This window comes from Perca fluviatilis, chromosome 13 (assembly GCF_010015445.1).
Source record: "Perca fluviatilis chromosome 13, GENO_Pfluv_1.0, whole genome shotgun sequence".
Taxonomy (NCBI): Eukaryota; Metazoa; Chordata; class Actinopteri; order Perciformes; family Percidae; genus Perca; species Perca fluviatilis.
In genome coordinates, this window is record NC_053124.1 from 11,094,308 (window position 1) to 11,118,030 (window position 23,723).

The 23,723-nt window shown below is 40.9% G+C and overlaps 1 pseudogene; it reads right to left on the reverse strand.

The window, feature by feature from the left end:
- LOC120571229 overlaps window positions 1-23,723 on the reverse strand; it is a 50,376-nt pseudogene that overhangs the window by 21,010 nt on the left and 5,643 nt on the right.

A 23,723-nucleotide genomic window follows, 5' to 3' on the forward strand; every position in this document is an offset into this window, starting at 1 on the left:
CGTTTGAAAAGTAATGTTTCGGTATAATAAAGGGATAGTTTGGATATTTTTGAAGTGGGGTTGTATGAGGTACAGTAGATCACTATATTTAGAATGTTTCACCACTTTACCTTGCTGTCAGACAGCTCGGTTTAAGTTTAGACAGGGGAACTGAAAACGTTATCCATGATCTCTTGAAAGCCACCAGACTCCTTTGACAAAACCAGTAATTTTACCTCGCCGGACACATGAGTTGCTGTCCTACCGCTGCCTCAATTGGTTAGTTTAGTATCACTTCCGGACAAATTTCAAAAATCAGTTAGTTATTTTTTTCTGAAGATGTAAATATTATCTGCCAATTATTCTACTGTAAATGGTGAAACATTTTTACTAAATGGCTACAGATATTCATTTAACAGCCAATTCTTAGATTGTCCTGCAATAGCAGAAATTATTATACCGGCAACTACAAACCACTGTTGGAGGCTTCCATTGTAGACTAACACACCCATCACCAATGTCAGCATTTGAAGGCTGGTCGGTGGTGACTTCCCACCCTGGCCTAAATACTGCATCAGTTGTCTTTCATGTCTGCGAGTGGTCGGGTTTCAAGCCAGACAGAGCTGATTAGCTCTGCAGACAGGCCAAACTCAATTTCACCTCACTGGAGCGCCACCACAAAGCCTCAGTGAGTGGCTCACCTCCCTCCCCCCCACTCCCATGACCCAACACTGGCGTGACACGGTTTTCTCTCTCTCTCTCTCTCTCTCTCTCTCTCTCAGTGTACACAGTCCGACAGAAAGCATCAGAATGACTGATAGACGTCTAATATTTAGTCCTGGGAATCCCTTCTTGTGTAAGCATCACCCAAAGTTTTTCCTAAATAAAGTCATGTGGGCGTTGGTGCAATTTATCCAATAAAACAGAACTTGGCATATATAAAAATAAAACTTTAGATTTGGCAGAAATGTTTACACAGTGATTTATTTTTCCATGCAAAGATCCCATCTACCAATCATCTTTAATCCAATATGTGTGGTCTGAGAAGGAAATGCAAAGCTCTGCATCCACAGAATGAATGCCTGCTGCATAGTTTGGTCATATACGATATCACGGATATTATATGATAAAATCCCAAGAAAACTCCCTCTTCAGGAATTTACATATACAAAAGCCTAATTTTAAAAATGGTTTCATCAGTGTTGCAATCAGATGCAGACAATCAGAATTCCTGGCTCCCCTCAAAGTTCATCCAGATATTGTACACTAACAACCGAGGTTTTGAGGTGCCTTAAACAATCAGTTCTCATCATTATCTAGTTGCAGTTGTATAGTTTCTACAGGAAGAATTGAGTGTTTCATCAAGTTCTAGTTTGACATTCCTCATGTAATCCTCCGACAGCACATTCAAGTGTGCGCGTGCATGCTTGTGTGCGTGCAAGTGTGTGAAGCGTAAAAGAAAAGCAGCGAAGCAAAGAAGAGTATGTTCCCTGAGAAATTACAAAGTTGCGTCATTACATTGCCACGGCATTGAAAACATTTACTGCTTGGCAGAAACTCAAAATGTCCTGTAAATCTTCATTACACACACATGCACCTGATCTGATTGAAGTGGGTCAGCAGACCATTGCGTGCAGAAGTTCATCAGCTGACCACAGACAGAGAGGGAGGTATGAGTCTTAAACTTGGAGAGTGTGTGACTCTGACTTAGAGCCTTAATTTAGTTTTTGGGACACTGCTACAGCATATATACTGTAGCCATAGATTTAAAAATAAATAAATATGTCTTAAACTTTTCTTATCAGCTATTAAAACTCTCTTCAAGCAATAAGCGACACCATTAAAAGACATAATGCATATAGTAAAATACAGTATTATCAAATCACTAAGCACAGACCGGCTATTAAAAAGACAACCAGAAGGCAAAACTTTTAAAAATGTAGCCACCTCTTTCAAGCAAGGAGGATGAAGGGGAAAAGGTTTGACAATTCCATCACAACATTTGCTCCAGACATGTATTAGAGATCAAAGACAAATAAAAAAGCAGGTTGGATGCTTGCCAACACAGGGGGCTTGAAACAGAGTTATTTGCTTGAGAGATTGTCTCTTTAACCACTGGGCCTCCCTGCTGTCCCTGATGTTTGTAATGTTGTGTCTCTGGCCACAAATAAAGGCAGGAGTTGCATTACTGCCGCAGTGATGATGCCAAAGCAAACCCATTTGCCCAGTGATGAAAGACATGATCTGACCAAATTCTTGTCAAAGCCGGGGTAACATTACTGAAATGTATGGTGTAAGACCGCCACAACTTGCGTGGGAAACGGCTGCTATCAGAGTTCAGCATTAAGTCAGACTACTGAACAGTCTTTGGAAGTTGCAGCAACTAGACCCCATGCAAAGAGTTAAATAAGATCCCCTAAACTAGTTTCTAAAATCTGATGGAGACGCAGCATCGTGTTATCTGTTCATGATACCCTGAGGACAAATCCATTTATGTTATCAGAGACAGGCCACAAACCTGTCATGTCACGCACATACCGTATACAGTTTTACTGGCTCATAATATAAGCTCCCTTAGAGAAAGACTGAAGCTTAGTGAAGAATGTTCAACTCTACAGCTGGAGGGAGAGATCCTATGAAAAAAACCATGCCAATGCAAATACGATGCAACTATGTCTGTAGACGAACACATTGTTGTGTCAGCCATCCTCAAAGCTTGGACAAAACTGACTTGCACACATCCATGCATACATGTACTCAAACATCTTCATAATCTTCACTAGCCTATAGCCTTTCTGTTAGCTTACATATGGCATTACACAACATAGCATGCCAACACAGGCACAGACGTCTGGAGCTAAAGTCGTGGCCAGTGTGACGCTGGTCTTGCTGAACTTAAGTGATTTGATCAGTGAAGTTTTCATTCAATCAGCAGAAGACTAGTCATGGCATTAGAAAGGATTAAAGTACATGATGGTTCCACACGCATCCACCAAAGGAGGCCATTTCATACTGGGGCTGGTTTAGTCATAACATTGTTAAACAAGACTAAAAGTCTACAGCCATGCTAACAGCTATGTAAGGCTTAAGGCCCTGACACACCAGGCCATCAGCCAATATTGAGCGGTCATTGATTGTCTGCCACTGTAGCAGCAATCTGTCGAATAGCTGCTCATTTTAGTCTGAACTGACATTGCCATCCCTCGAACAATGCAAATTGTTCAAATCAATCAAAGTTCAAATCAATCAAAGTTGCTCCATGTAGCATTTTAAGCATTAATGTATCACCGTCGTCATATCACTTTGATTAATGAACTAATCAAATTACAATGGAGATGTTTATTTACACTTGTGGCTTTCATTTCCCATGAACCCCATCACCTCCAGCCACCTCCTTTGCTTGTTGTTTGTCTTTTGTTGACAGTGATAAACATGATGGAATTTTGGAAGTGATTTTTCCATGAGCTTTATCGCTGTTCGTGCTGGAAAAATACTACCATCTTCCTGTTTTTGTGCCAATAAGCAGTCTTGAAGAATTTCCTGCCTACTCCAACCTGTTGACATGCTACGAAAAATGCAGTAAAGAAGAAGTAATGCTACACAGACCTCTGAGCCATAATCTGTTTGAGAAATTATAGCAGAAATGTGTCATCTATGTCAGATACAAAGCATATGCAAAGCAGTTTTAAGAAATATCTAAACGTAAATATACTATTTATAGCAAAATACAAATGCATTTTCCTCTCTATAGAAATAAGATACATAAAGACAATATATAAATGAACTAAACTGGATAAAATGTAGATGTTCTGGGAAAGAGACATGATGCAGCATCTGGTCAGCTCTCACAGACTCAAACGCACACAAAAGATTCTTTGTACAAACTGCAAACTTGTTCTCTCTCCAGACCTTGTGAGATGAGATCAACAAAATGCAAAAATAATCCTATCACATGTTTTTGTGTGCGTGTGAACTGAATATTGCCACTTCTGCGTTTAATGATACGTGTAAGTGTGCAAGAAAGGGTGAGCATCTAAAATAACTCTTATTGTTCAGGGTGGGCATCCTGAAAACATCTTTGAGAGGGGTGGAACATTCCCAGCTCTAACCGGGGGAAGGAAGGGCAAGGCAGGCACGCACACGCACACGCACACACACACACACACACACACACACACACACACACACACACACACACACACACACACACACGTTAAGAGCCAAGGTTAAAGCGTGTGAACCGGAAATGGGCGCCTGTCTTGCCAGAGCCGGCAGACGGGTTCAGAGAGATCCGACCTGCAGACGTTCCCAGCCGTATTCCCAGCTCCGCTACGGAAGTCTGCGCTCTGTCTGCAGCATCCTGGAGACATTGCTCACCTCCGTCCACAGCAAAACATGTCACTCTGTGTGTGTGTGTGCGTGTGTGTGTGTGTGTGTGTGTGTGTGTGTGTGTGTGTGTGTGTGTGTGTGTGTGTGTGTGAGATTGATAATGATGCTTCCACAAGAACACACACATACAGTACAGTCAGATAACCCAGGGTGAGCTGTGTAATAGAAGGAAAGACCGTCTCCCTCTGCCAAAGTCAACACATGCTGTTCTGACCTGAACATAACAGGCCAGTCAGCGAGTTTCACAACACACACACACACACACACACGTAAGTAAAGGACATCAAATACAACGAGGAGTCCATAATCTATCACAACTATTGTGATACTGACCGGTAACCATTTCAGAAACCTATACAAAAAAGTTGGTGAGGTTAGTTTTTTCCTGTCCCAGCACTGAAAGGTAGCTACTCTGTCATGAAGCTTCCAACACTAGCACACTACCTGCCTCCTCCAGCCAGTTGTAGAATTTTAGCGAGCAGCGTTGTGCCTGAACGCGGTTCATTGAACGATAGTTCATGATCTCGTTCATATTTTGGGCGAACGTGAACTGAACATACTGCATTACTGCCTGATGAACGTTACTGTGAACTCGTTCATTCTGGGGTCTGTGAACAGCACGCCGCTCTCTCAGTTTAACTTCATTCAATAGGGTGCCAGATTTCTATAGAGTCTTCCAGGCGAAAACCCGGCTAAAACACACCGTTAACCTTAATATGTAGCAGAAAAAACACCCAATCTGGCAACACCAGCCACCAGTGTCGCACCGCCGCATGCGTCATCAAAACAAAAAGCAGCAAGGAGGCGTCGTATGATCATTTAAACGAGTTTTATGACAAGGTCGGTGAGGATGGGAAAAATCTTACATTTCTGCCCGCCAGTTTTCAAAAAGAAAATCCGCACTTCAGTCACATCCACAGCATACCTGAAACGGCACATTGAACTGACTGGACATGAAGATGAAATCTGACGCATAGTTTCAGTGTTAAAACTGATAAAATAACTGCGGTCTGTGGTTCTATGGGCTGTGGCAATAATTTTGAAAAATAATAGCTCGCAGCAACATATGGAAAAAAAGAACTAGGAACTAGTTAATTTTTGGAACTGTGAACTTAGTTCAACATTTTGAAGATTGAACTATGAACTGAAGTAGTTCATTTTTGAAATTTGTGAACTGAACTTTGAACTAGTTCATGTAGAAAGTGAACTTTCCCCAACACGGTCAGCGAGTGTGTATTAGTGCCAGTGATGTGGTATGGGGTGTGCTTACGTGGTTGTCGGAGGTCTGTATGGGGCTGAGCACGGGGGAGCCTGCTGGGCTGCAGAGCTCAGGGAAAGGGTTGGGGATGGCAGGCAGGGAGGCTGGACGCAGCCGATGCTCTTCCTGCAGGCACCTGCAGAGGGAGACACATACGCTAATGTCATGGCTGGCTAGTCGTCGCAACACTGACAATACTGCACACACATGATGATGCCGCAGGGTTTCCCCCAGTGTATTGCAAGCCGTGGTGGCCCACCGGGCCTAAGTTGCCCCCCACCAGGTCTAAGTCTCTGGTAAGTTTTTCAAAATGTTTTTTTTTTGTTTTTAAACTACAGTTACAGTGGCACTGCTCGGTTGGAAACTTAGAAGTAGTCATATACAGAAAATAATAGCCTTTACATTAATGCTGCCATCAGTCTGTGACTGGCCCCAGCTGGGCCCTGAGAAAAAAAAGACACTTGCCACCGGGTGATATATATATAAATATATATATGTAGGCTTAAAAGTTATCTTTGACCTTTGATCAACAAGATATTTTGAGAGTTTGGTATAAAATAGAAAAGTGTTCGTGGCCTTTAAAATCACAATCAAAAACAAAACAAGACTAACATCAAAATGCTTTAGAAGCTAATTAATAACACTTTTCTAATTCATGTGATTTTCAAAGAGTGTCTTATTGTCTTCATTTACATTTTCTACCAAACAACAAAAGCACACAGTTCAAAAGACAAACAGGAGTGTTCTTCCTATCTTGTATTTTATACATATTTTCAGTTTTGCCAGCTGTCTTTATCTCAACATTAGAGAGTGAAATGAATGCAGGGGACAGGTAATGTGTGTCTACCTGACGGCCTGGATGTGCATGGGCTGAGAGTGCCGCAGCTTCTCCCTGGAGGGGGAGGAAGGGAGCAAGGGCGGGGTGTGACGACGGTGGGACTGGCCGTGTCCCGCGTAGGCATGGTGCATGTGGTGGTGGTGTTGGTGTGGAGCATGCACATGGCCATTGTTCAGGATTAGCGCCGTGTCTGCCTGCGTAGAGTACACACTCTCCATGGAGGAGTTCATGTCATTCACTAGCTGCTCCAGATCCACATCGTCGTCTGTGGAAGCGGGCGGACGGTGGGATGGGAGAGGTGGAGAAGGGTGGAAGAAGAAAGTGAGTGAGTGACAGCAAAAAGTTGCAGGACGGCAGATCCACTCGCCTCAGGAGGATCCTGTTAGGGTGAAACTCCTACTGTGCATACTGAGACAATGCCACATCATTCTGACCTTTAATTAGTTGTTATTTAACACAGTCAACAATCTAAATATTGTCAGAAGCACATTGTGGTCCAGAAACCATCGAGCACAAGAGCAGAGAGAACACACAGCCTTGTTTTGAAGTATCACTACTCCTCGTGTTGGATTTCACTTTGGCTTGGATTTCTTCCAATGGCTGTGTATTAGACTAACTCGCTAGCTTCCCATTGGTCAGATTATGTGAAACTTGTCATTCAAAGGGCTGAGTTGTTCATCAAGCACTGTAAATTGGAACCAACAGTCACCCACAGACTGAACCCACACTAAACCAAACCAGGGTGAAAGGTTCTCTAGAGTTGCTCTTGCAGGACAGTCAACAAGGCAGTTGCCAGCCAGTGCTTGTCTTTTAACCTGACCTGCTATTAATTAACTGAAGTCAGTCCAGAATTAATACTTAATACTGCAAAATCAATTGCCCTTCAGAAACAAATGGAGTTGAACTTGCAGACTGGATTTTCTGAACATACACTTCTTACAAGTTAATGTGCACTGCCAGCTAGTGGGGAAAAGTGTACTAGCGGGATTGAAATATCTCTCATAAAGCCAGTTTTAGGTCAAGAGCAGATGAGTGCAAGACTTAGTATGTCTGTTAAATGTAACTACAAGTGTGGTATGTGCTACGGCCTGTGTTTCTGTATGTGTGTGAGTACATGTGTCTGTCCAAAGCCCTTTGGTCCTATGTGTGTCCCACCCCAACACCACACACAGAATTCCTGACATTCCTGTCAGAAGAAATTACACCACTCGGGGAACGTTCACGATCAGGACAAAGTAGGGCACCAAAACACGCAGACACACACACACACACACACACACACACACACACACACACACACACACACACACACAGCCTTGGACACCATGTACTCTATGCAGTGTTGTTGAGCATGTGCATGTAATTATACAGAATTAAATGAAAAAGTACACATTGTACTGCATATGCATGTACACGAACACACACGAACACATGGCCCTACAAAGCTGCTGTATAAAAAACAGCAGGAGTCGGCTCGTCTGATCTCTGATCACAAAGAGGTATGCATGACACACACACTTCTGGGACAGAAGGGCATGTGATGCTGGGGTTCATGAGTGGGATATGGATTGGGGAGGGCACACACACACACACACACACACACACACACACACACACACACACACACACACACACACACACACACACACAAACAAAAACACACACACACACATATATATTTATACACAACACACACACACACACACACACACACACACACAAACACACACACACACACACACACACACACACACACACACACACACACACACACACACACACACACACACACACACACACACACACACACACACACAAACACACACACACACACACACACACACACACACACACACACACACACAGCTGCAATAGGCCATTTTTCACATTTTTACTTGTTATAGTAGGAAAAACACAGATATGAGTGAGTCCACATGAATAATACCAGGAAAGTGGACAGCTCAATGAAATTCAGCCATCATTCATTTTTTATTATTTACACATGCTTTTCTTCCTGTAACATGTCAAAATAGCTTCTGTGAAAAAGGCCTATTACACATTGAAGGCTGCAGGTGGAGCGATAAATGTAACTTTTCAGAACTTCAATATCCAGAAATCTTATTCTCCATCTTAATTTTGGCAATAGGAATGTTTTTTTTCCTCTTCCCTGTTGAAGCACTACTTTGCGATTAAAGCTGATAAGCCGGCAGGAGTTTTACATAAAAATGTAGCCTAGTGCAGCTTTAAGAGGATAATGATGGTTTCATTGGCATTCTTCTCCCTCCTCCCGTTGCTGGCTTGGCCCACACTGCACAACTGGCTTCAGTCGGTGAAGCCAGAGGACATATAGCATGAAAATGCCTCCTCCTTCTCTTTTACTAACTGTGAATTTGAATGTACGTAGATGAACTGCAGCAGCACTCTGGTTAGCTTCTGACAACAAAACCTACCATACAAGTGTGGCCAATTCATTCTTGTAATATCCCAGAATACACTGAATGAGCGCTCTTTGTCCCTGGCCACGACAACCCGCAATCATCGATCTCTGACGGCAGTCTCGAGGTCAGAGAAGAGAGCTGGGCGTTCAGGTTTTTAAGGGCAAAGTGCAATTGAATTCCTTTATTTGCAATAAAAAAAAAAATTATTTTATTTATCATAAACATGCACTTGGTACTTTAGCAGGAGTCAACAAATCATTTAATTCTGTACCATGATCACTTTGTATTTTTTGTTGTCAGTGTAGTCACATTTTGCATTGTAGGAAGCTTGTTTTTTCCTTAATAATAATAATAATAATAATAATAATAATATAGTGTTTAATATAGGATAATAAAGTGAAAGTGAAACTAGTGAGGTCTGAGCATACACAGGATGTGTAAGTGTGGGTGGGTAAAATGCTTTCCTCTCTTAAATGTGCTGTAGGTAGGATTGTGAAGATCCAGGACTTAGCCAAAAAATTTGAACATCAGCAACTTCTCAGTCCCTCCCCCCTTTCAGGTAAAGCCCAAAACGGTCTCATAAGCCCCTCCCCCCACAAGGGAGAATGAATGCGTATGCATGAGCAGTGATTGACACACAGTTAGACACCCTCCGGCCTTGATTGGTGCATCTGAACAGGTAGCGGTGGATTTTTGCAAATCGCACTACAGGCTGTAGGTGATGCCAGAGGAGCTGGATTTTTTTTTTTTATGACCTGCTTCATGTAGTTCTACTGGAACATAGGGTCAGTTTCAGCAAATATGACAGAAAGTTAGTTTTATAAGTCTTACCTACTGCACCTTTAACAATCACTACTGATATGCAACTTTCTGAACTTGAACTTTAACTAACTAGCATAGGTCTGTATTTATAAAGCTCAATGAATTAACTCTTATTGAAGTGAAGCAGGGCAAGTCTGGAGGAAAAGCACACACAACAAATAAGAGGCTTCATAACAATAAATACAAACAAAACATTAAATCTGGTACAGCATATTGGCTGACTTACATGCAGTCAATGCCATGGTATGTATCAAGACACATGTCGTCAGATCATCATAAAAGACAGGCCCAGCATAAATGAAGGGCTCGTAACCTGAGCCTGACATGATCTAAATATACAGCACGTCCATCAGTAAGGTTGATGTGAGGTTTCTCTGGAGTACAAAGTCAGAATAAAAACTTTATTAAAGCTATCAATCAGGGTTTTTTCTACAAGACGTATTATTAGGGAAACGTAATGATCGATGGCTACACTAAAAACTGAACGAGTCTCCTTGAAAACAATAGACATTTGACAGATTAAGGCTTATATAACTATATGATGGTCTTTAGCATAGGAAATTCAGACCAGTTAATCATCTCATCACATCATCTATTTATTTATTCAGAACCAATCTTCATCTTATTTTACTGGCGTCTGCTCTTTGTTGAACATTAACTAATCTGTAAAAGGAGTGCTTGTTTCCCTAAACAACTATTATAATCCTTCTCTTGCATGCAAATGTGTGTGCATTATGGAAGAACTAACTGCTGCTATTCAGTGATGTTGATGCATGTGATCCACATACTGTAGCTGGAAATTTGGATAACTGTACACAAACTTACAGTACACTTTCTTTTGCAGAAAAGGACATAGTAAAATCTGTGTCCTTTACTTTAAAAATGCTATAAACGACATTTAGAACATTAATATAGCAGCAAACAAATATCTGCTACATAACATTATAGTGGAGTAATAGCGTCTGGAGAAGAGAATGAAGTCACACTCACTCTATGTGTGTTAATCTGAACTTCTCTGTTCTTTGTTTTGGTAGGTGGGCTGGGTGCACGTGCATTTTAGTGTATGCGAGTCCCTCCCCTTGAAACTGTTGGCCTCCCCTCCCTCTCTTTGTGTTCATGTCCCACTGGCTAGCTAATCTCCACCGCTCTGGCCCAGGCCGGGAGCGCACGGGAGAGCGGTGTTCCAACTGCCATTATTACCCATGGTGGCTGGATGGAGTCGTAGCAGAAGCATACCTTTAAGTTAATTGCTGCAATCTATATTTTGTATGTGTAGGCAAGGAAAGCAGGAGTAATATTAGTGCAAATGTTTTTCCAGTTGTTAAAAAGGCAGAGAAAGCCCTCTCTCTGGGGTCGTCTGTGGTGTCACAGCCTGTAATGTAACCACAGTGAGTATGAACCAGCATACCTTCTACTATATCCACCCCCTGTCCCACAGACATATGGCCTACGTACCATAAACTCCCCCTCTGCCCTGCACTGGGTGACCTATAGGCCTATATATACACACCGTCCACTCACCCCTGTTCACGTGAAGACTTAGTTAATACTCTCACAGAGCAGACAATCCACTTAACCACCAAGCCAAGTTACGGATAAGAAAAAAGGTTGGGGAGAGATAATTTACACTCTCTCCTCTTCACAAGTTGGCCGCTTTCCAAAAAGGATTCCCAAGATTTTCCACAATGGCTGAAGGGATTTCTAGGAATATTTTAGGAGAAGGCTAGTGTGTGTGTGTGTGTGTGTGTGTGTGTGTGTGTGTGTGTGTGTGTGTGTGTGTGTGTGTGTGTGTGTGTGTGTGTGTGTGTGTGTGTGTGTGTGTAGGGGGTTGTAGAAAAGTGCTGAGCAGTGCTAAAAAAAAAGTGGGGGAGGCACTTCAACACTTGTCTATAACCTCTCCATCTAGAGAGCAGAGCCTGCAGTGATGAAGGAAACAATGTCCTAGATGGAGTTGGCGATAGCGAATAAGATGGGGGATTTCTAGGAACACAGAAAGAACATTCAGTAGAACCGCAAATGTGTTTTGGCTCTGGAGAGATAAATAAAAAGAATGAAAAAGGGAAATGAGGGAAATATGGAAAGAACTGTGTCCATCCATCTTTCACAACATTACAAGTAGATAGAGAGAATGGGGAATATGACAATATTTCATAGTTTCTGATTTTCATCCCTGTATAGATTTAACATAGGTTGGATGAGGAGAAGAGAGTTACCATGGTGATGTGGCACATTTTGATTGGCTGAGCGCTGAAAGCCTGGAACAATCAGCTCCTCAGGCCTGCGAGAGGAAGTGCGGTCCATGCTCTCCTGTCAAAAAAGGCAGAAAAAAATATTTTATTGCGGTACAAACCATGCAGTGGGTTTAACATGTCAAATATTTCAGTGAAGGGTAAGACAACATGTTATTTTCAGAGTTTAAAAGGGCCAGACAAAGGGTGGGTTAATGCCTCTGCTTTTTTTAGGAACATCAAGCCTTAAGTTCAGAGAACTGTGACATTTGACCCTGTGGCACTGTGACTTTATGACCCCCCTCTCTCTTTCTCTCTCTGACACGTGCACACTTGCACACATACTAGTCTTAAACTCACAAATGGAAACTCACATCAGATACTGATTTGTGCGTGCCTGAAAAAAAATAGATCAATCATTTTTAGAGCAAAAACATACCAGCTCACACAAGTTCACATGTCTGGAGATGCACGCACACACTGCCAAGCTCCTCGCATATTGTCTGATTTAAAGCAGCCTAAAGGCAGGATAGCTGCAGGGCAGAAAGGGAGGGAAGAAGGCCAAACAAATTTTCAACCTTCCCTTTTCCAGGAAAAAGCAGAACGAGGAAAGCATTGCTTCCAGGAACTGCTCGTGGCCAGGGGTCCAGTTGTGCATTCATGCACGCACACACACTCGCAGCTCCCCTCAGTGCTTCAGAAACATCCATAAATGCCCAGAGTAAGATTTATAGCTCCGAGAAGCCAAAACCTTTCCAAGGAAGGCAACTTGGCTACAGGGCCTGTGTGCTGACAAAACAAAGTCTGCAGGCTTCAGCTAGAGCTACAACAACTTGCTCACTAATATCCCTCTGATATCTTACTCATCATATGAAAGACAAGCCCTTTTCACACATGCACTGCAAACGTAAAATGATCTGGACATTACCCGGCGGAGCTGTATGTGAGAACACAAATGTCCGAATCAGTTGGACTACTAGACGGTATTTACCCTGCCAGCTCCATAGCACAAACTATTGTGCTAATCTCTGATTAAGTCCAAAACGTGAGAGTTCACAGCAAAAGAATGGGCATGTTGATGGCATTAATGCGGCTCATGCAGAACCAGAAAAAAAAAATCAAACATCAGGGTGAAGAAGAAGAAAATGAAGAGACGAGATTGAGGAACTTCTGTTGGTAAGAGCCGATGCCGACATTGTCAGACAAATTCAAGGAACAACAAGAGACTTGGTCGTTTATGACCAAATAATGAAAGCGTGGTGTAATCCGCATCATGTCCTGTCAGCTGCACGCTCTACCCAGCGCCAAGCCAGGTCTAAACCAAACCAAACGTTTTTTCCAGTAAGTGAGAACGTGTCTGACACAGACAATCTCTTGTTGAGTCCTACACGTGTGAAAGGGAAAACCCCAGACTATTTTAGAACCAGATTTCTCAGACATTGCCTGGAGTTCATAAAGTAAGAAACGGCTATACAAGCCAACATGCAAACAACAATGAGCATTACTCCAGACAAGATAACCACGCATTGACCTCTTAAACTCTGCTGGATCCACAGGTAGGTCTATCTTTACAAGCTGATGTTGCATGGACAAACCATGTAAATTGAAAAAAAAGCTAGTTAGCTTAGTTCAGCTTAGCAAACAGACTGGAAATGGAGAAATAGCTAGTCTGACAATGTTCAAAAGGTAAAAAGTGTGACAACCAGCACCTTTAAAGCTCACTTTAGAGGATAGAGATAACTTACTTGTTACGTCTGTAAATTATGTGCCGGATTATTCTTGGCTAAAAGCAGTAACTAAATGAAGCTAGGATTCCCGAAATGGGGTCATCCTTATGTTCCACGGGTCCTATGTTCCCCGGGTCCTATGTTCCCCGCTTGGGGAACATAATTCTTTGTTTTTCCCAACAACAACAAAAAGGGTTAGGGTTAGATAAAGTGACATAATTAACAGAGCAGCCAAAGAGCCGCATGCAGCTCGAGACCTGCAGGTTTGCCACCCCTGACCTAATCTTTCCTCGTCTAGGCCTATTTGCATATGCACGTCAAACAGCCCGTAGGCCTACATAGGCCTATTTACCATGGAATTTGACAGTAATGGTGGAAAAAGTAACAGACATAGGACCCTTTTTTAGAAAAAGGGTGCAGACACGTTCCATAGGAAATAGTGGCATATAAAGCCCCATAAAACTGTGAATTGACGTTTTTACATTTCAGTTTTTGTACAGATAAAACAAATGAGATCAAACGAGTCAAAAGATCTTAGAAAGCTGTTGGTACCTTTGGAAAGCTGTTTACTCACGGTTTCCAGTCTTTGTGTGAAGCTAAGCTAACCAGCTGCTGGTTGTAGCCTAATATGGCAGACAAGAGAGTGTAATAGATCTTGTCAACTAACTCTTAAGTAAGCAAAAGTGTATTTGCCAAAGTGTTTTACTACTCCTCTAAGATACCAGATATGTCAGGCTGTATTATGGGGAAATGTGGATACAATGATGCAAAGACACACTTCTACTAACTGTATATCATCTTAACTAAATAAATAAATTAAGGTGTAAGATTCATATAGCTACAATGAAGAGTTGGGAGTGGCACATAGAGAATCAGAATCAGAATGGGTTTTTATTGCCAAGTACGTTTTTTAACACATACAAGGAATTTGTTTTGGTGTTGTTGGTGCACATCACACATTCTCTAAATGTAATATTAAACAATATAATAAGTATGTCATTGTTTTTTTAAAATGTTAGGAAACTTAAGGACAAATCAAGAGTTTAAGAGAAAAACTTTGTTGTTGGTAAACATTACAGCCATAAGATCTGTGTGTCCGTAATTCTTCTTTCAGCACTATTAGCACTGGTGTGGGATTACCTTTTCCTGGCCATAAGAGTGTAATTGTGTCCACTGCATGCAGTTGGGGGCAGGACAGTGTCCTAGATCTAGTAACAGATATCAGTACCAGCGGTGTTAATATATAGCTACAAGTAAACCCAAGGCAAATCCCCCCCTCCTCAGCAGCACTCGTGCAGTAAAAGAGTCAGCTTTACAGCTACATTCCCCATAAAAACTTCATTGTAAACTCCCAGTAATACACTTTCTCTGACTTCAGTCTGAAGAGATAGTGTAGGCCTACTGATGGTAACTCAATGGTCAACTAGGTCCCGAACTGACAGGAACTGACAAAGTAACTTTAAAGTAAGCACCGGTTTCTCATTAAGAGCATTTTCCAGATGTGGATTGTTTTTCCAATAGTTACAAACAACATTCTTGATAGTACTAATCTTAAGGGTCTTAACACTTATGGTTTGTGAGTCAGTCATTGAGTCTTGCGTTTTAAGTTCCACAACAGCCCTCATTCATCCAATCTTGTTTTTCATCTTTCAGTGAATTTCTTTTTCTTCTTTTCAGTATATTGAGTCAATATATATCTAATATTTGTATGTAGTTGTATCTCCATTAGGCAGTAACATGATAAAATTATCCAAAACAAATTAAAAAACTAGGGGCAATTTTTGTTCTCCTTATCAAAGAGTAAGCCGTTTTTAAATATATGAAATTAACTATAAAGCTAGTAGATGATTTTTTTTAGCTGATCTGAATAGATAGCGTACAGACCTTGTTGATGTGACTTCTATGGTGTGCAATAAAGTGCCTGTTTGAGTCTGCAGCCATGCTAGCAAATCTGTGAGGCTGCACTTGGGCACAGATGTGCTTTTGAGCTAAATGCTGAGGTCAGCATGCAAACATATTCACAAGGACAATGCTAACACGCTAAGGTTTGTGTACCATGTTCAATATCTTAGTTTAGCATGCTAACTTTTGTTAATTTGTGCTAAACACAAACTTCACTTGAGGCTGATGGGAATGTCATTAGTTTTGCAGGTATCTAGCCATAAAAGTATTGGACATATTGACCTGATGATGGGGCTAGATGAAAAGTTACAAGCTGACCAAAATTAGTAGGATTCATCCTGAGCGGGACAAGAATGTCTTAAACAAAAATTGTATGGCAATCCATCTACTGTTTGTTAAGATATTTCAGTGTGGAATAAAGTTGTGGACCAATTTACCAACGTAAAATTATAAAATTATAGCTAACTGACAAAACCCAAACCCAGCACTACTGGTTTTCTTGGGAGGACTAATGGGTGTTTTTGTATCTTTGGCAAGATTTACATAAATAGCCTTATTAAACATACTTTTCAGATGCAATATGCTGGTGGATTGACTACAGTCTGTGCTAAAAACCATGTTGGAGTTCCTTCCAAAATGAGTTTTTGCTCATATTTTGCTCATTTTCAGGTTTATAATTGTATTTAGAAGTTATATATCAGAATAGGTATAATTTTCAAAAAACACCATCTTTTTGTTGTACTGCACATTGCTGCAGCTCCTCTTTTCACCCTGTGTGTTGAGCTCTCTGTTTTAGCTACAGAGTGAGGCATCTCACTTCTATTCCATCTTTGTTGGGAGTCGCACATGCGCAGTAGCTAGGTAAGGACTACTAGCCAGTCAGAAGCAGAGTATGAGGGCGTGCCACGCTAGCAGCTAGGCGAGCATTATAACGTTTGTTACAAAGTCACGCAAGTTCGTCTCTGAAGTAAAGGCTGGACTACAATAGAGCTGTTTGGAGCAGTTTGTGAACAGTGTTTTCTGTTGGAGATGGTAAGTCCCTTTGGGGTGGACTTTGGGCTTTTTCACTTTGTAAACCTATAACGTGCACAAAAAAGATATATAACACAATAAAGGAAAGGGGAAAAGCCAAAAAGCATAATATGAGCACTTTAACAGGTCAATGAACAGTGTCAAACGGTTGTCAGAGGTTGTGTGAAGAAATCTTGTTCAAGGTTGCTGGCTTTGAACAATGTTGTCTCCTCCCCCTTGTTCATTTCTTCTGGAGGACTGCTTGCTTTGATTTTCTTTGATTTGAGTTATTTCTCATCTTCAAGACATTTATTTCAACCAATGTTATGGTTCTTGGAGTCTGTACGTCTCCGCTGTCACTCTATAGCACCCAGCATTAACATCTAGGCATTTCAACATACTTTCAGAGAATCAATTGCTACGCTTCCTCGAAAGCACAAGTGCGAGACTGAGCTTTGAACAATGTTGTCTCCTCCCACTTGTTCCCTTCTTCTGGAGGACTGCTTGCTTCGATTATCTGTCCTAAAGAGTCATTTCCTGTGGTTTTCTTGGATTTGAGTCATTTCTCATCTTCAAGACATATTTATTTCAACCAGTGTTATGGTTCTTGGCGTCCGTAGAACTTCTACAAACGTCTCCGTCGCTGTCACTCCACTGTCACTCTACAGCCCCCAGCATTGACATCTAGGCATTTCAACATACTTTCAGAGAATCAATTGCTATGCTTCCTCGAAAGCACAAGTGTGAGACCGAGCGTGCCCATTGCCGTGGTGACCACTGCGTACAGCTGCTGACCTCTGAGCTCTCAAAACGTAAAGATAGGAATAAACTGTAATCCATGTTTTCAGACAGAACAGACACGTTCGGGACTATTTGCATGAATAGTGACGTTCGGGGGAGGATCTGTTGAACGCTTCATTCTTTCTGCTCTTCTTTCTAGTGTATGCACTGTGGTTTCTCAGTGCTCTGCAGTTCATGTGTATGCACATGATCAAATGCACTCATATATATAAGGAGATGGGAGGGGAAAAAAGAGAACAGCTTCCTCTGAGTCATCTCTGGCATTGATCCAAAGTTCTCACTAAGACAGACAGACGCATACACTTTGGAGACAGGCCTGGAACGAAGCCCAGATTCCCAAACATGCCTGGCGTTATGTAAGTATGTAGAAAAGAGGGCTCATTTTCTCCTTATCTATACACAGGGCTTAAAGTGAAAAAAAATCCTAAAAGTGAATTTGACTGGCAAAACAGTTAAAGTCCTTCTGACATTACACAATAATAAAAGTCATAATTTTTCAAAACTAAAAAGTTTTGGATACATTTTTACTTCTTTCAACCATATGCTAAATTAAGAGTCAATGTAGATTTACATATTGCAGTAATATCATAATCCTACTATGAATCACTGTGAAAACAAAACTTTCTAGATGTGTTGTTACTTTGTCCAGGTCATCATCAAAAAAGCGAATACATTCATGATTTTGCCCATGTTGATATTAGCTTCTTTATTTACATTTATTAAAAACATCGCATTGTTTATCTTTTCATATAGCTAGACGTCTAAACTCTGGGACAAGGCCGTTATGTTTAAATACCTGCCATGCTGATTCCAAACAGACAGCTTTGTCAAGGAAGTTTGGGCTTCAGATAGCTTTTACACACTGGCCATCGTTAATGACAAATCATGTTCCGCTAAGAAAGTGCACACACGTATTGTTTGTATCACGGTCGGTCAGCAAAGGCACAGTCGCAGTGGTAGCGGTCGTTGCCATAACTTACTTAATGACAGAGTGCATGGACCGAAGCTTTGTGACTAGCAAGCACTTTCTTACCGCTGCTGCCGTACAGTATCTTCCTTGAACATGCGCTGCAGAAGCAAGCACCCGGCTCCCTCAATTTGAGACTGCAGTCAAGCCAGCCTCCACTTCAAAATGAGCGGTCAAACTAGCCACCCCTATATTTCGCGGTGCGCGTATACACTTGCTATTACGGTGAGACCGTCAAAACTAAAAACAGGGAATTTTCCGACGAAGGCAATTTCCCATTCATTTATTCTGTCTGCCTGCCTGTCTGTCTGTCTGTCTGTCAGAAAGAGAGAAAGAAAGATTTTAGCACACCTCACAACCTGTCATTGCATGATATGCTGAATTCCAAAATAAGAGCCCCCCCAAAACTCATATATACGCTGTTTTGTCTACACATTCAGAAAATTATAAAAATAAAAGTCCTAGCTTCCACAGACCAATTTCACCTCAGATGGAGAGGACACCTTCTCAAGGTGTCAACTACAATGTTTCAGGACATTCTGATGTTGTTTTCCAAAATAAGAGCCCCCCAAAACTCATATATTAGCTGTTTTGTCCATACATTCAGAAAATCATAAAAATAAAAGTCCTAGCTTCCACAGACCAATTTCACATCAGATGGAGAGGACACCTTCTCAAGGTGTGATCTACAATGTTTCAGGACATTCTGATGTTGTTTTCCAAAATAAGAGCCCCCCAAAACTCATATATTAGCGGTTTTGTCCATACATTCAGAAAATCATAAAAATAAAAGTCCTAGCTTCCACAGACCAACTTCACATCAGATGGAGAGGACACCTTCTCAAGGTGTCAACTACAATGTTTCAGGACATTCTGATGTTGTTTTCCAAAATAAAAAAGAGCCCCCAAAACTCATATATATGCTGTTTTGTCTACACATTCAGAAAATCATAAAAATAAAAGTCCTAGCTTCCACAGACCAATTTCACCTCAGATGGAGAGGACACCTTCTCAATGTGTGATCTACAATGTTTCAGGACATTCTGGTGTTGCTTTCACAAAATAAGAGCCCCCAAAACTCATGTATATGCTGTTTTGTCTACACATTCAGAAAATCATAAAAATAAAAGTCCTAGCTTCCACAGACCAATTTCACCTCAGATGGAGAGGACACCTTCTCAAGGTGTGATCTACAATGTTTCAGGACATTCTGGTGTTTATTGTTTTCCAAAATAAGAGCCCCCCAAAACTCATATATATGCTGTTTTGTCCATACATTCAGAAAAATTATAAAAATAAAAAAGTCCTAGCTTCCACAGACCAATTTCACATCAGATGGAGAGGACACCTTCTTAAGGTGTGATCTACAATGTTTCAGAACATTCTGATTTACAGTTTCAAAATAAAAGCCTGTCAAAGTCAAATATGAGACAAATTAGATATGATTTTGGATTCACTTCAAAAGGAAACGCCCTGTTACCACAGACTAATTCCACTTGAGGGTTGTAGTACACGACCCCTTGGTGTGACCCATTAAGTATCAAGACATTCTGATGTACAGTTTCAAAAAAAGCCTCTCAAAGTCTGAAATATGAGACAAATTAGATATGATTTTGGATTCAATTTAAAAGGAAGCGCCCTGTTACCTAGAATAATTCCACTTGAGGGTTATAGTACACGACCCCATAGTGTGACCCCGTAAGTATCAAGACATTCTGATGTATAGTTTCAAAATAAAAGCCTGTCAAAGTCTCAAATAGAACATATGACTTTGGATTCAATTTAAAAGGAAGCGCCCCGTTATCACAGACTATTTCCACTTGAGGGTTATAGTACCCCTTGGTGTGACCCATTAAGTATCAAGACATTCTGATGTGTAGTTTCAAAATAAAAGCCTGTCAAAATGTCAAATATGAGACTAATTGCATGATGTTGGATTCACTTTAAAAGGAAACGCCCTGTTATCAAAGAATAATTCCACTTGAGGGTTATAGTACACGACCCCATAGTGTGACCCAGTAAGTATCAAGACATTCTGGAAAGCTGGAAAGCATGAAGACATGCTGGAAAGCATCTTCTGTTGGGGGTAGATTTGCTGCTGACGAATCTAGATGCTAATCTGTACCTCAGCACATCCAAGTTGGATGTCCATCCAACTTTTTCTTTTGGCCATACAGAAGGAGGGCATACCTTCTTGCCACAGGCAAAGCCTCTTCCAGGCTACCAGAGAGTCCACATTTAGTAATTGCCTGTAACTTACAAAGATGGGTCTTCAGTCTTGTGAGGGCAGTGGCCTTCCCAATTCTGTACAAACTGCTTGTGGTGTTACAACCTGTGAGGACGTGTCATGCAGGTAAACAATCACAAAGCACTGCTCCAAGCTTCTGAGCGATCAACTAGGGACAAATCTTTCCTTAAGGCCATGTCCCGAGTGCATAAACACTGCTGAGGATCCAAACATCCCTTTGCTTGAATAGTATAGCAGCAAAACTATTACATCTGTATCATCACATTCAACAATTAGACAAGAATGTGACTGTGCAAGGTGTATTGCATGTACAGTGCCTTGCAAAAGTATTCACCCCCTTGGCTTTTTACCTATTTTGTTACATTAGAGGCTTTAGTTCAATGTTGTTTTTTTTATCTGAATGTTATGTGATGAATCAAAACACAATAGTCTAAGTTGGTGAAGTGAAATGAGAAAAATATACATAAAAAAAATTTTTAGAAATAAAAACAGAAAAAGTCAATGTGCATAACTATTCACCCCCTAAAGTCAATACTTTGTAGAGCCACCTTTGGCGCAATCACAGCTCTAAGTCGCTTTGGATAAGTCTCTATGAGCTTGCCACATCTACATCATCCCATTCCTCCTTGCAAAACTGCTCCAGCTCCTTGAAGTTGGATGGTTTGCGCTTGTGAACAGCAATCTTTAAGTCTGACCACAGATTTTCTATTTGATTGAGGTGTGTTTGGGGTCATTGTCCTGCTGGAAGGTGAACCTCCGTCCTAGCCTCAAATCACGCACAGTGTTACAGGTTTTGCTCAAGAATATCCCTGTATGTAGCTTTGTCAGCACCTATATCGCCAGTACTGGGCCAACAAGTGCTGAGAGCCTTGTACCAAACAGCAGTGTGGCGTCACAGCCACCTGGTCAAACCTCTTCTCTGGAACCCAGTTGGAGGATGGAGGCTCAAAGAAGATGGGTGCATTGAACCTGTGATGTTACAGAAGACACCAGCACCTAAAGAAGTTAGAGACATCACCCACTACTATACTGTAAAGACGGAAACTGCAACGATGCTACCAAATGTCTTGCTCTTGCCCTTTCCCAGGCTATCCAAATATGACCCACTTTGTCACTGATGACAATGTGGATGAGTGACAGTGGTGTGTTGCAGTGGTAACATCATGGGGAGCTGACCTCCCCAAAGTGGCCACTGGAGATGGCCTAACCCCCAGAATGACTACCAAAAGCAGTTCATGTTCCAAATGGTTGCTGCTAGAAAGAGCTTGAGATTCAGTGATGAGGGGGGTCATTCCCCCTCACAGTGTTTATTTTGTTAGATTGCCATTTGTTTGTTTAAGACAGTCATTTAATTTGTATTGTGTTAAATTATAGTTTTATTAAAAGGCTCATTAAGGTCAAACTGCAATCCTGAATCCTGGTCTCCCTGTTTGTGCAATGGTAAGGTGTTATCTTTGATTTCAATTTTGTTTCCATAATGAAGTACTAATCATAGACTAAAAGGGAATACTGGATATTCTTGAGATTAAACTATGTCAGTGTTCCATCTTCTTTCATTTTAGACACATCATGCATTGAGTGAAAGAACACCCTGATTTGTCATGCTATATTTTACACATTTGGTATTGCTGGATTAAGCACAACCCCACTTTTCCAACAAGAAATCATATGTGTTTCTATTATAATCCCTGGAAAAGTAACCACAAAGTAAATGAAAACATTCTGCATAGATATTAATTTTTGCATGTTCGGCCTATTTTAGGTATGTCTTTATTTATTCCATACATCATGATATTCATATCCAGTCTTTTCTAGTAGGTAAAGCAACTTCCTGACTACAAACATGCTAAGTTTCAAAGCTCTCAGAGCTTGTGTGATTGATCTGCATTAGTTTAGATGCCTTAACTCCCATGGACAGGCTATATTTTAGTCCTTCTTTGGTTTTGGGTTGTGTAACAATATCTGTTAATTTAACAATCTTAGCAGTAAAATATCTTTAGCCAAGAATCAATTTCATATATGGGAGACCCTAGGGATGAGGAAAAACATTGTTGGGTTTAGTTCAACCTCCAGTAGGGGTATCTCAAAAACTAAAGCCCTTTTTGACCATTTGTCACCAGCCTAAATATGCCTCATATTTGAGACTTTGACAGGCTTTTATTTTGAAACTGTACATCAGAATGTCTTGATACTTAATGAGTCACACCACGGGGTCGTGTAATATAACCCTAAAGTGGATTTATTGTTTGATAACAGGGTGTTTTCTTTTAAATTGAATCCAAAATCATATCTAATTTGTCTCATATTCAAGACTTTGACAGGCTTTTATTTTGAAACTGTACATCAGAATGTCCTGAAACATTGTAGATCACACCTTGAGAAGGTGTCCTCTCCATCTGAGGTGAAATTGGTCTGTGGAAGCTAGGACTTTTATTTTCATGATTTTCTGAATGTATGGACAAAACAGCTAATATATGAGTTTTGGGGGGCTCTTATTTTGGAAAACAACATCAGAATGTCCTGAAACATTGTAGATCACACATTGAGAAGGAGTCCTCTCCATCTGAGGTGAAATTGGTCTGTGGAAGCTAGGACTTTTATTTTTATAACTTTCTGAATGTGTAGACAAAACAGCATATATATGAGTTTTGGGGGGCTCTTATTTTGGAAAACAACATCAGAATGTCCTGAAACATTGTAGATCACACATTGAGAAGGAGTCCTTCTCCATCTGATGTGAAAGTGGTCTGTGGAAGCTAGGACTTTTATTTTTATGATTTTCTGAATGTATGGACAAAACAGCTAATATATGAGTTTTGGGGGGCTCTTATTTTGGAAAACAACATCAGAATGTCCTGAAACATTGTAGATCACACATTGAGAAGGAGTCCTCTCCATCTGAGGTGAAATTGGTCTGTGGAAGCTAGGACTTTTATTTTCATGATTTTCTTAATGTGTAGACAAAACAGCTAATATTTGAGCTTTGGGGGGCTCTTATTTTGGAAAACAACATCAGAATGTCTTGAAACATTGTAGATCACACCTTAAGAAGGTGTCCTCTCCATCTGATGTGAAAGTGGTCTGTGGAAGCTAGGACTTTTATTTTTATAACTTT